The 16,294-nt window shown below is 41.6% G+C and overlaps 1 long non-coding RNA gene across 1 annotated transcript; it reads left to right on the forward strand.

The window, feature by feature from the left end:
• Nucleotides 1-237: 237 nt before the first annotated feature.
• LOC130368369 (uncharacterized) lies at nucleotides 238-10,425 on the forward strand. Its single transcript, XR_008892433.1, has 4 exons — nucleotides 238-327; nucleotides 468-576; nucleotides 7,446-7,545; nucleotides 9,032-10,425. It is a non-coding gene; the product is annotated as an uncharacterized LOC130368369 (long non-coding RNA).
• Nucleotides 10,426-16,294: the final 5,869 nt, after the last annotated feature.

Genomic DNA, 16,294 nt, shown 5'->3' on the forward strand with positions numbered 1-16,294 from the left:
TGTGCGAAATGGTTGGATAAAGGATGTTTGGGGCAGCCCTTTTTGATGTTGGAGACATGCTCTGGTATTCTAACTTTAAGGGGCCGTTTAGTTCTACCAATGTATTGTTTTGGACAACCACACTGTAGAACATAAACCACCCCTTTGGTAGTGTAAGTAATGAGTTCAGAAATTTTCCATTTGAAGGTGTTAGAAGTGGACTGGACCTCTATGACTTTCTTAGGACCCTTGAGATTGGGACAAGACCCACACCGAACAAAGCCTTAAGCAGACAACCAAGTCTGCGTGACAACATGTTTTTGAGGTGGTTTAATTGAAGGGGCAATGGTAATTCCTAAATTTGGGGGCCTTCTATAAACAATCTGTGGTTTTGATGGTAAGATATTGCCAATAGATTTATCCTGCTGAATTAAGTGCCAGTGTTTCTGTATAATCTGTTCTACTTTTTTATATTCTTTGTTAAACAGAAGGATAATTTTTAATTGATGATCCATGGGTTCAAGTCTTTTATCTTGATCAATGAAGAAATCCGTTCGGACAAGTCGATTAACTAGGCCGAGGGACTCTTCTAAAATGGTTGGTGGATATTGTTTTTCCAAAAATTGGTTTGTAAGATGTCTAGCTTCTTCTTGAAAATAGAAATCCATGGTACAGTTACGTTTTAACCTTCGGTACTGGCCTTTAGCGACCTTAATTAGCCACCTAGGTAGGTGACAGCTATTAAATTCTATAAAACAGTTTTTTTGCAGTTGGCTTTATGTAGGTCTTACAATGCAACTTATTGCCTTTTGGAAATATTTCTAGATCCAAAAAAGACAATTTCTCCTTACATATTGTAGAAGTGAATTTTTAATTTTGGTTATTACAATTTAGTTCAACTATGAATTTTTCAAGTTCACACTGGGCACCCCGGCAAATTAAAATAATGTGATCTATATAACGTCTCCAGAGCACCAGGTTGGCGCCAAGTTTGGGGGTGAGGATATTGCCTCCCAGGATGCCATAAAAAGATTGGTATAACTCGGCGCGAACCTCGTGCCCATTGCCGTACCTGTTAACTGTAAATAATAACTTCCCTCAAAATAAAAATAATTGTGTGTAAGTATATACTCTATTGCTGATGTGATATAATTAATTTGTTCTGTTTGAATGTTACCTTTTTCCAAAAATCTGCCAACTGCTGAAATGCCTGTTTTGTGTTCAATGATGGTGTATAGTGAACTGACATCTAACGCGGGTTACAGTGAAGGAGAACTACAATGGAAGACTACCTGTTGAATAGGCCGAAGAGCAAGAGACGGCGTTCCGAGCTCTCAAATGTCTGCTGACAGAACCACCCATCTTTGCGTATCCAGACTTCAGTCAGCCGTTCCGGATGTATGCTGATGCCAGTTTTAATGGTCTGGGAGCTGTCCTGTCCCAAGTCCAGGAAGGGCAAGAGCAAGTAATTGCCTATGTCAGTCATAACCTGCGAGGAGTAGAGAAGAACAATGCGAATTACAGCTCATTGAAGTTGGAACTTCTCGCCCTGGTTTGGGCCATGACCGAAAAGTTCAAAGACTATTTGTCAGCCACGCCATTTACTGTCTGCACAGATAATAACCTGTTGGCCCATCTGAACACTGCCAAGTTGGGTGCCATTGAGCAGCATTGGGCTTCAAGATTAGCCAATTACAGTTTCACCGTCAAGTACAGAAGCGGCAAGTCGAATGTGAATGCCGAAGTACTGTCTAGGATGACCCCCGGCAATGAACCCCATGTCGAAGACGTGTGGGAAGACGTGTAGATGCCCCCATTCTACCAAAAGTTTGTGAACCAGAATCTTGTGACGGTCCTCATGGACTGTGAGCCCAGCTCCCGAAAGGTTAAACAAGACCTATATACCTGGAAGACTCTTCAGGACGAAAGTCGAGTCATGGGGGATCTGTTGGAATATCTTCTGGCAAAAAAGGTACCAACCCATCTACGCCGGGCCCAGTGTGACTACGAGCTGAAACATCTGTGTCAACAGAGGAAGCGACTGTTTGTGCACAAAGTACCGAAATTCTTTGGATCAGATTCTGGTTCCCTGAAGAGATGCAGCTATGGTCCTCAACGCATACCATGATCAGTCGGGACACTTTGGAGTCCACAAGACCGAAGCTACTGTCGGTTGGATCAGAATGCGGAGTGACATTAAGAAATGGTGCAGTGAATGTGCTGTCTGTAACGTCACCAAGAACGTGCACAAGGACGCAAGAGTACCCCTCCATTCCATCCAGAGTGAAAGGCCTAACCAGTTGGTCCAGCTAGACCATGTCAAGTTGTCTCTTACCCGGTCCGGGTACACTTATGCTCTCACCATGGTGGATCACTACTATAAATAGGTTGTCATTCTCCCCGTCAAATATCTCACAGCCAAGACAGCGGCCCAGATGTTCTACTCCAATTGGGTGCAAACCCTTGTGTGTCCGGAGTCTGTCCAAACGGACCGTGGAAAGGCCTTTGAGGCGCAACTCTTCCAAGAACTGTGTCAATTCCATGCCTGCAAGAAACTCCGGACTACTGCTTATCACCCCCAGGGGAACAGGCTCTGTGAGCACATCAACCAAGTCTTTATCCACATGTTGAAAACAGCCTCTGTGTCAAGACAAGAAGAGTGGCCCTGACTGCTGCCGAAGATCTATAATAACACAGTCCACTGTTCTTCTGGGTACATCCCTTTCTACTTGATGATGGGCTACATGGGCAGCTGCCTAAAGACCGAACATTTGGGCTCCAAGCCCCGTTCAACAACTCTCCACAAGCATCCCTGGAGTCTGTCTCTGACCACCAGAGAAGAATCCAAGAGGCTAAAGAAATTCTCAGCAAGAAGATGGGCAAGGCCCAGCAGAAAGAACAGGAGGACTATAACCATCATGCTTCTGCCAAACCACTTCAATTGGACGATAACGTCTTGCTGTGGAAGTTTTCAAGGACCCACAAGTTAGACTCTATCTGGGAGACAGAACCGTACACGGTGATGGCAGTACCCTATCCAGAATCTGTTGTATACGAAGTACAAAAGCCTGGGTATGAGCCGCAAGTTGTTCACCAAAACGAATTAAGATATGTCTGAAAGAAGGTCTACCAGTGCTCCCAGCGCCACCTCCTCCAGCTGTCAGACCTGCGAGAGAGTACTTTCCAAGCGAGGGAATCCACCCATCCATGGATTTCCACATGTTTTCTCCAACCCAGCCTGCGATCTTCTGTGTCTCACCAGCACTGGGGCTGGTTCAACTTACTTTAGTCTCTACACCAGTCCCAGTCTTGTCACCACTGGCTCTGGTCTATACACCACTCTCTAGAGAACCAACACTGTTTCCAGCCTCACCAGCGCAGATGCCAGCAACTCTGGGCCCTACCAGTCCTGAACTTAATACCAGCTCCTGAGTTCGCTGAGGACGAACCAGCTGAGGCCTCGGAGGTTCCAAGACGCAAGAGTTCAAGATTCCCCCGAGGTGGTGTTGCGTAAATCCCAAAGGTCTACTCAAGGACAGCTTTCCCGCTAGATATAGGGAGTAAAAACAGTATCACACATAGTCTATATAATGTATATGAGTTAGTCAAAATGTCTAGTCAGGACTGTATCTAATGAGTACATTACCAGTCGAAATGTTTATATAGACTGTCCTCGTGTACAGGTTGCTCTCCTGGCCAGAGGGTTCCCCTGCAACTTAAGTAAAGCACGTAGAGTGACAGAAATGCTGTATATAGAGGTAACAAGAGTATGTTGTAAAAATATGTATAGAGTTATGGGGAGAAGTGTTTTAGCACCAAAGGGCCCCAGCAGCTAAGGCATTGGGTAAATAGCCTCCGGAAGCCCAATCCGCAATTTATGTGTTTCCGTGTCTAAGGTATGTTACCATTGAAGTTGCAAGTGTAATCAATCCCACATGTTTACCAATTTATTTCCCGAAGGAGCATGTATGGACATTTATAAAGTGCTACATAGACTCATCCCCTGTTGTTATTAACTATCCAGATCTGTGAAGGACATTTTATACAAATATGCCCCAGGAACTGTCACTAGGCCCCAGTGGTCACTTCTAGTTGTCTGCCCTCCAGGACTGAGTGCCGAGGATGGCTGTGCTTAAGAGGGGGAGTTTGTGGTGGTCCAGTACGGGAGGTGTTACCCCGTACTCTTGCTACAGTGTCCCCTCGGCCTTTCCCCCTGCCCCCCTTGCATCTGTCCCCCTATATAAATATGTTTCTAATGTATTATACAATATAATGTGTTCAGAAAGCGTTGTCACTTTAAGACTGTTTACCATGTGACTTGTCATGTGATTGTTACCCAGGAGGTACCAGTGACCAGGTAATCCCAGGTGTGACCTATATGCTCCCTGCTAGTCTCCCCTATATAAGCCCTGGGTGGAGCTAGCTCTCTCTCCCTTTCCTTACAAGTCTTTGCTGAGGTCAAGTCAAGTCCTGGAGAGTGTCCAGAGTCATAGGAGGCTTCAAGTCCAGTCTGCAGCCACAAGCATCTACAAGCGAGCCACAGTCTCAGTATTGTCAGTCATCAGTCAAGTCAAGTCACAGTCAACAATTGTCAAGTCAACGTGGCCTGCATTAAATTAACCCAGCAAGCCCTTAAGATCACTGAGTTACTGGTCACCTCCATGGGCCTTGGCTGAGCTGTATAGACTTTTCTACCTGTCTAATCCCAGTAAAGCTACTATTGTCTGTAACTTGGTGTCAGAGTCATTATTGCCCCCGTGCCTAGCCCAGGATCCAGTGGTATACCTTCAGGTGGTATTGAGGATAAACCACGCCCTGGCGTCACGAATACAAGCGGTTAATGCCATCTGCCCCCAGGGTAAAGCCATCTGCCCTGCATCTCACACCCCATACCACACTTGTTATCATTGTACAGACACACACACTACATACTAAACAGTATCATCTATAAGATCTAAAAAGTTGTTTGAGAATGAACTCATATAGCAACAGTGACTGTTAAGGGATTGGCTACAATGTCAGTTCCAAATGTGTTATCCTTTACTAGACTTTTGGAGCTTATTGCTTGGTCACGCTGAAAGATCCTGTGGTATTCTGGTGGGCCAAACTAACCTTGGATCTAAATAATTAAGATCCTCCAGCAGGGGTATGGGCTTTTTATGACGCATGTACAGTAGCAACTCCCCATTTCCCCACAAATTAATAGTGCCCACTTTGTGCCCCCATATAGTAGTTAGGTTCCCTCTGTGTCCCCATATATTAGATAGGCCCCTCTGTGCCCCCGCATAATAGTTGGGCCTCTTTGTGCACACATTTAGTAGTTAGGCTCTCATACTGCCACCATACACTATATGACTCCATACTGCCCTCATATAGTATTATGCCCCAATATTACCCCATATAGTAAAAGGTCCCCATACTGCTCCCATATATTAGTTAGGCCCCTTGCTACCTTCATATAGGAGTAGGCTCCCATACTACCCCCATATATTATTAGGTCCGCATACAGCTCCATATAGTAGTTAGGTCCCATATATTAGTAGATCCCCAAACTGCCCCCATACATTAGTAGGCCCATGAAAAAAATCACTCACAAGACCTGCGAGGGGCAGGTCCTGGCACTCTGCTCCTCATTGCTCCTTTTCTCAGAGCTCCCGCTGCAGACAGCATTTTACAGAGACACTGCATGTACCGAAAGTCCCAGCTGAAGTGACAGGATAGGGGGCCACTGGCTCTGTCCTGTATATCAACAGCATACAATAAACTGTGTTTTTGTCTTAAAGACTCATACACAGTTGAAAGCCATTTCCTTTGGGTAACTCAAATCCCCTGACTTGGCCACCCCTGGCCTGACAGCAATAGCATAATTTGCCTTTATGGTAGGGACACCACTATCTAGATCTGTTTGGGGGCTTGGCTATTCTGAGCAAAAAGAATAAATGAGATTGATAACTATTTGTGGGGAAATTATTTTTGTTTTCCTTTTTTCACTCTGACCATGTTCTTATTTATGCTCCATTTTAATGCAGGGTTTATGCAGTTTTTACAGCCATTGTCAGGAGTGAATTGTATGGGTGGGTCTACACATAGTATTCCTGTCAGTATTTGGTTCCAAATGGTGCATATTTTTCCATTATAGTTTTTTTTCTGTGTTGGTTCTACTCCTGGTTTTGGTAAAAAATACTGACCAAAATCCTTAGTTCTTAATTTTTTTTTAACCAAAGCCAGAAGTGGATTTAAAAAGAATAGGAAATATATAAAGGGAGAACTCATACATTTCTTTCCTGCTGGATTCACTGCAACAGAACTGACAAATAAAACTATATTTATGGTTTTCTTTGCAATTCTTTTTTATTAAGTCAATAGGACACAAATGCAATGAAACAACTAAAAACATGACATTCCATTGCCACCTAAAATAATAGATGCCATTTCAAAAACAGTCTTATTTCTATAAGATTCCACATATTCTAATATGTAGAATCTTAATTAGAACAGTATATCAACCTCCTTTGGGGATTTGCTATTTTTGTGCCAGTTTTTGGTGCAAAAAGTCATAACTTTTTGTGCATGTCCTTTGCCCAAAAATGTGTGACTTTTGGGCACATCTACACTGCCTCTGCCAATTTGGAAAAACTGAGCGGGCTTCACATAAATACACTATTGTAAACTCTAGTGGAAATCTTTGCTTACCCCAGTTAGCATAGATTTCTATGTGCAGGGTTTGGGCAGCAGCTAAAGTTTCATACGCCAGTCTTAAAGGGGTATTCCAGGAAAAAACTTTTTTATATATATCAACTGGCTCCAGAAAGTTAAACTGATTTGCAAATTACTTCTATTAAAAAATCTTAATCCTTTCAATAATTATCAGCTGCTGAAGTTGAGTTGTTCTTTTCTGTCTGACAACAATGCTCAATGCTGACATCTCTGCTTGTCTCGGAAACTGCACAGAGTAGAAGAGGTTTGCTATGGGTATTTGCTTCTACCGATGGGTGGTTCCCGAGACACGGGTCATCAGAGAGCACTTTGACAGAAAAGAACAACTCAACTTCAGCAGCTCATAAGTGCAGAAAGGATTAATATTTTTTAATAGAAGTCATTTACAAATCTGTTTAACTTTCTGGAGCCAGTTGATATATAAAAACAAGTGTTTTTCCTGGATAACCCCTTTAAATAAAATCCTGTTACTGTGGGATTCGGCAAGTTCAGAAACAGGCACATGCCTTCTAATGAATCTGCGAAAAGCCACAGCAACAGGATTTACCTTAAATGGGCACTGTCAGAATCAAAAACTTGTTATATGTACATCTTGGCAAAACATTAACCTTTCTAAAATATTTTACAAAAAAAAAAGAACATAATCCTGTTTAGCTGTAGCATCATCTTTGTCCCAGATGTAGCACAGGCTGGGAAAAAAGTCCAGGAAGAGAGGACTCCTCTGTGCTCACTCCTGTCATGTTTTTCAGACTCCCATTTTAGAACAGAGAGGAGGTGGTTATAGAGCAGCCTACACTGATTGGATGAAGAGGCTCAGAACAACAGAATCAGGGAGGAAGTGAATGCATGGTGAGTGAGGGCAGGCTCAGTGCCTTGGACATGCCTCTTCCTGAGTAGTGGCTGCCAGAATGAGTGAGCAGCAGAACAGAGGCATTTGTGAGCCAAATACAGAAGCTAGACACATCTGCATGACCTAGTGAGCAACATGTATAAGCAATATTCTTTTTCTGTGATATGACAGGTGTGGGAAATGATGGTCTCAGTAAACCCAGTCCCCATGTGTACATTGTGGGGAAGATTTAGCAAAACCTGTGCAGAGGAAGAGTGGTGCAGTTGCCCGTAGCAACCAATCAGATTGCTTCTTTCATTTTGAAAGAGGCCTGTGAAAAATGAAAGAAGCAATCAGATTGGTTGCTATGGGCAACTTGTCAACTCTGCACAGGAAGGGATTTCTGTAAGTGATGCATTGTGTAAGGTTGTTCACCACTACCCAGAGCCAAACAACACAAATCCATAATACAGTAATGTTACTAAGGCTAAGTTCACATCTGCATCAGACCTCCGTTTAAAAAAAAAAATAACTCAGACAAAAAAACTCAGACAAATAGTGCCCTTGACATGTTTTGCTCCTCAGAGCTTCATCAGAGGTCTGGGCTGATGGCCATTAGCCCAGACCTCTGATGAAGCTCTGAGGAGTGAAACATATCAGGGGGGCTAGTTGTCTGAGTTTTTATTAAGCTTTTGTCACCAGTCAGATTTTTATTATATTTGTTAGGACTTGCAGCCATGAACAGTATATTTGACGTGATACTCCTAGTGTCGTACACCGTATTACGGTTGGACTGGTAACACTGGATTTTTAAAACATTTTTTTGGTTATACCTTTAATAAACACAATAATAAAAGTGATGTTTTAGGGTGGGGTAATAATAAGGCTATTTTTTATCCTAGGAATAGGATTTGTTGGTTCTTTTGTACAACGGACACAAATGGATCCCATTGACTTGAATGGGAATCGTCTGGTTTTCTATCTGGTGTCCGTTATTTTCCAGGATTTGATTAGAAATTGGATTTTTTTCTCTTCTCTCAAGTCCAGTTATTTCACTAGATTCTGCAAACAGACCTCCAGCCCAGATGTGAACAAGGCCTTAGACATAAGATTTTTTTTTGTGTGTTATGTGCTACATTAGTGGTGCAATTTTAAACCTTGTCGGTGAAAAAGATTGTACAATATGCTTTGTAGCATGACCATGATTATAATCTTGGTCTGCAGAAGAATGGACCTCATTGTAACATGTCTCTAGGAGGTATGCCTCACCATTTTAAGTGGTTTTTGTAACATTTACTGGATAATTTTCTTGCACTACAATGCAAAAGATTAAGTCATACAGGGAAAGAGCTATATTTAAAGTAGCTAGTGCTGGCATGGTAAATAGCCCCCAATATGTGATTGCATGCTTCTTTTTTTTTTTTTTTTTTTTTGTATTTGAGGTGTCTGACCTACTAGCTGTAAAGTGAATATATAATGCAGTGTAATTCTCTCTTTTCTCCACAGACCCCAATTCCTTTCATCTCAGATGCAAATGTTCACGGTACATCCTTATTTACATTACAGTGCATGTGCTCAGCCCAGCCCCCAAGTGGCTCTTTCATTTTGCTGTAAGACAGAACACGTTGATGTTTTCAGTGTCCCAATCCTCGGATTAAGGATAGACTCTTCATTCTGTTAACAGAGGGAAGCATAAAAGGCCGGATCAAATGTGCTGTCGTTATCAAAACTACTAACTGATCCAGTATGGAGAGCCGTTCACATTGTGGGTTTTACTAATGCATTATTGTCATAAAATGCTGATTTCTATGCGTCATCTTAACGTTAGTATATGATGCTACGTGCGCTTAACGAATGCTAAAACGGCTGCATGTAATAATAATAAATTACATACTCCGACATCAATTATAATATCACATACATAATACATGGATTAATGTACCCCCTACTGTACCTTATATGGCTCTCACAAATCACTATGATATACCATGACCATCTTTCCTATATAGGCCAAAGAAGTTGAAGATGACGTGATCTGCCCATTATATACAGTGGGGGGTATATTATGTTTTTGCCACTGTATTCTATTATTTTATGCAATATAGTGACATCATTATTATAAAGCTGTCATTCTAGATTTGGGGAAAAATATAGTTGTTATTTCTATACATGAAGTCTATGAGTAGCTAGTATTTCAATTCACTTCTGGTTATGAGTTAATACGGTGTGTTCACATTTATCCTTTTTATATATACATTATTAGTATACAATGATGTCCTACAAATTTATAGATGATATTAGAGCAGGCTTAGCAGCTATATAGCAGCACACAGTATAGTCAGCTAATCCTAGCCTAGAAGCAGAAGGAGAACGTTGAATATATTCCTTGCTAATTCCTTTCTGCATATCACTTATAGTGGCATTACAGATGCAGAGTGTCATACGTACAGATCTAGAGCGCACACTCTGCCGCTCTCTTGCTCTCTTTCACACGCTCTTAATGAACCATTCATTTTTTTAATTGCAGAATACATATGGATACTTGAAAGCTTTCCCAAGGTTTTTTTTATTTCCATTCAGCATATCATACTGTGCTCATGAATATACATTAAGAAAATCAGGAACAGGTGTTTCCAGGGTCCTGTTCCGTGGGAAGCAACACGAAAATGCAAAGCATCTTCTGGAAGAGATAAGAAGGGGTCAACCTTTCTCGTATCTGCGGACAGGTGTCACACACACCATCATTAAAATTCAGTGAAAAAAAAAAAAGTAGTCCTCTTCTTGTAGTCACATCCTTGTTACTACTGGAGGCTAAGGAACTAGGCTTTCTTCCACTGTTACATAAAGAGGTGTTATAATGATGATAATTATCATAGGTTTTAATGAAATTGCTCGCTAAAATAAATGGCAAAGTCTTATGGGAAAGAGAGAAAGAGTGTAATGATGAGTGGTGTGACGGAGGTGGCAGCATGTAAGATTAAAGCATTAAGTCTGAATAGCCTGCTATGTCCTTTGCATTAACTCGCATTCAAACTGCCCAAACATTATTTTAACTGACATTTTCTCTATTATTTCTGCTAGCACATTTTAATTGGAAGTATGATTGATTTGATGAGGGGGGAGGAGGTAATGGCCTATGCTCTATATTTAATTGCCTGTTAAACTTTGTAACAGATTAAGGGATTCTTACTTATATTGGGGGGTAACCTCTTCAGTGTGGTCGGATTTAACATTCTATTGTGGTTCTGGGAATTGAAGCTTAAAATCTGTGGGTCTCAATTCCTTAGGCACTTTATAAATGTCAGTGGCAACTTTTCTTAACCATACTGGCGCCATGGCCTTTGGGGCCTTAAATTCAGGTCAGTATCTCTGTCCCTGTCAGCTAACCAGTTTAATTTTAAACATACATAAAAGTGCAAATACAAATTAATCAATGATACAGGCCTCAAAGTGACAGCCCATTACATGTACTTTATGTAAATATATTTTAATTGCTCAAAGGGATGGTGTCACCTAGTTTTTTTTTTTATTAGAGCCAAATTTCTGTTTTTGTAATCTAATCTGTTTCTCAATTTTCTGATTGTAATGTGTTGTATATTATTATGGGGACAGCCATATTGCCTAAGTTTTTGCTTTGCTCTGTAAACAGGATTGAACAGGATATATACTTTAACCCCTTGGACAGACACGATGTATATTTACAACATGGCCGCCTTATACTTGGTGCACCATGTCCTAAATGTATGTCATGCAGTGCTCGAATCAGTGCCCCGATTGAGGCACTTAAAGGGGTACTCGGCTGCTAGACATCTTGGCCGGCATTTATCATTATAGGTGTAAGTGTAGCATTTTTCTACACCTTTTTTTTTGTGTACTGGTAAGGCTGGGTTCACACCAATTTTTCAAATACGGATACCGTATACGGTTTTCCGCTAAAAAACGTATGGAAAAAACCTTATGCAACCGTATGACTCCAAATTAAAAAGTATACGGTTTTCCCCCATACGGTTCTATCCGTTTGCATCAGTTTTTGCCAACGGTTTTGCTATTTTGTTGGAATTAGATTTCCAGCAATTTAATAAAGTTACTATTGTTCTATTGAAATTCCAATCTGCGCATGTGTCAACTCCAAAAACGGATTAGAAAAATCGTGTGCAACCGTATTCTGAAATTCTGTGTACGGTTCTCATTGACAACAATGTTAAAAGAACCGCATACGGTTCGCATACGGTTTTCCAACCGGAGGCAAAAACGTGGTCGACAGTGTTTTTGCCTACGGTTGAAAAATCGGCAAAACCATATGCGAGGCAAAACGGATGCAACCGTACACAACATTTGGAATACAGTTTACAATGCATTCTCTATGCATACGGTTCCAGATACGGTCGTATACGTTTTTTTTTTTCAGAAAACCGTATACAGTCACCGTATTTGAAAAACGTGGTGTGAACCCAGCCTAATGTGTAGGAGCACCAAATGTATTAAATGGTCACAGAGAATTTGATACATTTTGTGCAGGTCACATTTTCTGAAATTTATCTCTTCACATACACCAAAAAGCTAAACTAAGTCTGGGATGGTGTAGTTTTAGAGACATTTCAGTGGCTTTGTGCCTTTTTTGCACCTTTTCACAAAAAGGCGCAGTTCATAAAACCCTTCCATATCATGTGTATTGCCAAAATCAGTGGATTACAACTCAAAATCAGCAGAAATGTGTAAACCAAAAGGCACAACAAAGGCGCAAATAAACCCTACTTGCGCCTTTTTTGCACCTTTTCTGGACACAAAAAAACTGTCTAAAGGCAATGATAAATGTCGGCCCTTATACTTATCCTTCGGAGAGGGGTTAAGATGTCTGATCGTGGGGGGTCCCACTGCTGGGGCCCCCATGATCTCCTGCAGAACCCAGCGTTCTTAACAAATGCTGGATTCCTGCAGCAGTGGTCTTAACATCACAACCACGCCCACTAGTGACGTCACACCACACCCCTCCATTCATGTCTATGGTAGGGGGTGTATGGGCCCTTCCCATAGACATGAATGGAGGGGGTGTGCTGTGACATCACAAGGGGTCACCAGAGTACTCCTTTAAGGCGTTTCTGTCAAGCGCAATGCCTATTCTCTCTCCCATCGCCCCTTACTGCAATGTGACTGCGGGGACCAATCAGATTCCATGGCATCTGAAGTCCTCTTGAAGACCTCCATGCTGGTCCCGGGGCAATCGCCTAATAGAATCTGCTTCAGGCAGACTCTATGAGCAAAGCGCCAATCACTTTGAGCAATGCTATGCAATGCATTGTTTAGTATTAGAAATCTAATAATTATGACTTCAAAAGTGTAAAGACAAAATATATATTTTTTGTAAATATAAAATTCCCTCCGCTAATAAGTCAAATCCCCTCCCTTTTCAAAAAAAAAAAAATTACAATAAAAAAATGCATATCAGTTATGTTGCATGGGGAATTGTCTATTAAACTATTAAAATATAACCAGTAAATTCCTACAGATCACAGCACAAAAAACTAAACCCTCAAACAGCTACATAGACAGACAAATTAAAAAAGCTATAGTGGGTCAGAATAGGGCAAATTTTAAGCATAGTTAATTTGTTTAAAAAGTTTGACTTTTTACAAAAGTAGTAAAATAATAGAAAAACTCTGTAAATATCGTATTGACCCACAGAATAAGATAACATGTCAGCTTTATTAACATAAACTGCACTTCAAAAAAACAACACCCCCCCACCCAAAAAAATATTAGCAAAATTGTGTTATTTGTTTGCTTTTTAAATCCCCCCTCTACACACAAAAAATTATTTTTTTTTTGTTTTGTTTAGCTGTACATTTTATGGTAAAATGAAAGGTATCATTGCAAAGTACTACTGGTCCCACAATTAACAATTGTGAAAGGAAGAATAAAAAAGTTATGTCTCTTAAAATGTGAGGTGGTAAAACATGAAAACAAAAACATGAGTTGTGGGGCTAAAGCAGCCACATAAACCAGAAAATAATTGACTGGAGGGGACTCACTGACTTCTATGGGAGAGTGTTCCAGTCCTGCTCTGTGTCCTGTGTAGAGGTAGTTTACAAGGAGGGGGAATAAAATATTTCAAATAATGAAATTTTAAAATGATAAAAAAGTTCACCAAAAATGTAAAAAACTAAATATGTGTAATATATCACAAATCATATTCATATCATCACATATTCCCCTTTAGAAATAAAACTGAATAATCATCAGCTGAAATAAATAAAAAAATTCTAATAATAGTGACCTAGATTTTTGACAACCTACGCAAAAGCTAATTTTGCCGTCCCTTGACCCTGTCTATTGGTTCCGCCCTTTGACACGCCCCACATTACTACTGGAGTGACACACTGAAACAAACCTCCTCCTCGTATAATCACCTTACTACTGGGGTGGCACACTGTAACAAACCCCCTGCTCACACAATGGTGGTTCTGGCTAGGCGGGTGCTTCGGATGAGCGGTGGGTGCTTCAGATCCTTGCTGGTTGCTAACTATAGGCAGAATCGGCCCTGACTGCTGTGTCCTAGAACCGCTCTGCCAGCAATCATTCGCAGGACAATTACCTGCTGGCTGAGAGTAAAGGTTTGCTCAAAGGGGTACTCCGGTGAAAAACTTTTTTTTTTTAAATCAACTGGTGCCAGAAAGTTAAACAGATTTGTAAATTACTTCTATTAAAAAATCTTAATCCTTCCTGTACTTATTAGCTGCTGAATACTACAGTGGAAATTCTTTTCCGTTTGAAACACAGCTGTCTGCTGACATCATGAGCACAGTGCTCTCTGCTGACATCTCTGTCCATTTTAGGAACTGTCCAGAGTAAAAAGAAATCCCCATAGCAAACATATGCTGTTCTGGACAGTTCCTAAAATGGACAGAGAAGGGGAACTCCGCTGGAAAGCTTTTTTTTTTTAAAGCAAATAACTACTACAGAATTCAAAGGGCTGAAATATATCAGTCCGTGTGTTTTGCAACAGCTGGAGGCACCCTGGTTGGGTACCACTGCTTAAAAGGAGAACTCTGCTGGCAATCTTTTTTGCTCATTGTCACACTAGTGCAAATCAAATTTGGTGTGACAGTTGTGCAAATAAAAAAAAAAACTTTTTGGGCTGTTAAATAAAACCAGTTGTCACTGTCAGTTCACGTCACAGTTGCCAGTTTTTTTGCCTGCAGGGCAAATTGTGTCACCCTAGTGCAAATCACATTAGGTGTGACAGTTGTGCAAATAAAAAAAAATACCTTTTTTGGCTGTTAAAGAAAAGCAGTCATCATTGTCAGTTCACGTCACAATGGCCAGTTTTTTTGCCGGCAGGGCAAATTGTGTCACCCTAGTGCAAATCACATTAGGTGTGACAGTTGAACAAATAAAAAAAAAATACCTTTTTTGGCTGTTAAATAAAACCAGTCGTCACTGTCAGTTCACGTCACAGTTGCCAGTTTTTTTTTGCCTGCAGGGCAAATTGTGTCACCCTAGTGCAAATCACATTAGGTGTGACAGTTGTGCAAATTAAAAAAATAACTTTTTGGGCTGTTAAATAATACCAGTCGTCACTGTCAGTTCACGTCACAGTTGCCAGTTTTTTTGCCTGCAGGGCAAATTGTGTTACCCTAGTGCAAATCACATTAGGTGTGACAGTTGTGTAAATTAAAAAAAAAAACTTTTTTGGCTGTTAAATAAAACCAGTCGTCACTGTCAGTTCATGTCAAAGTTACCAGTTTTTTTGCCTGCAGGGCAAATTGTGTCACCCTAGTGCAAATCACATTTGGTGTGACACTTGTGCAAATTTAACCCAAAAAATGACAGGCAGAGGAAGGCTACCCCGCAGGGGCCGTCGTGGTGCTGGGATTCCCTTTGGTCCTAGAATGGCCACTGTTCAGAGGCCACGTACCCTTAATCCCCAAAGTTCTGAGGACTTAGTTGACTGGCTATCACAAGACACCCAATCTACTATAACTTCCGCTCGGAACCTTGACGCACCATCCTTCTCCTCCTCTAGCTTAGCTTCGGGCACCTCTCATGCTACCACCTGCTGCCACCACCAACACTAGCACCACAGCAGCTTTACTTGATCCATCAGAGGAGTTAGTTACACATCAGTTTGAAGACATGAGTGATGCGTAACCATTATTGCCAGAGGATGTAGTTAACAGGGATATGTCTCAGTCAGGCAGCATTACACACATTGACGTACGGTGTGCTGATGATGTTGTACCCGCTGCTGCTTCCTTTCTTGAGGTGTCAGATAGCGGTGAAGGTGTTGATGATGACTATGTGTCCGTGGATGCCACGTGGGTGCCCGCTAGAAGAGAAGAAGAGGGGGAAAGTTCAGATGAGGAGACAGAGAGGAGGAGGAGACAAGTTGGAAGCAGGGGGAGGTCGTCGCAAGGAGCTAGTGGCACAGTCAGACAGCATGCATTGGCACCCCGGGTAAGCCAGACGGGACGCCAATCAACGCATGCTGTTGCCACCACCAGAATGCCGTCATCGCAGAGCTTAGCAGTGTGGCATTTTTGTGTGTGTCTGCCTCTGACAACAGCGAGGCCATTTGCAACCTGTGCCAGAAGAAACGGAGTCGTGGGAAGACTAACACCCACCTAGGCACAACTGCTTTGTGAAGGCACATGATGTCACATCACAAACGCCTATCGGATCAACACGTCAGTACAAGCAGCACACAAAGTCAAAGCCGCCATCCTCCTCCTGGTCCAGCATCTTCAGCCAGGTCAACCACTGCTGCCCTCC

Source organism: Hyla sarda, chromosome 4 (assembly GCF_029499605.1).
Source record: "Hyla sarda isolate aHylSar1 chromosome 4, aHylSar1.hap1, whole genome shotgun sequence".
In the NCBI taxonomy this organism is placed as follows: Eukaryota; Metazoa; Chordata; class Amphibia; order Anura; family Hylidae; genus Hyla; species Hyla sarda.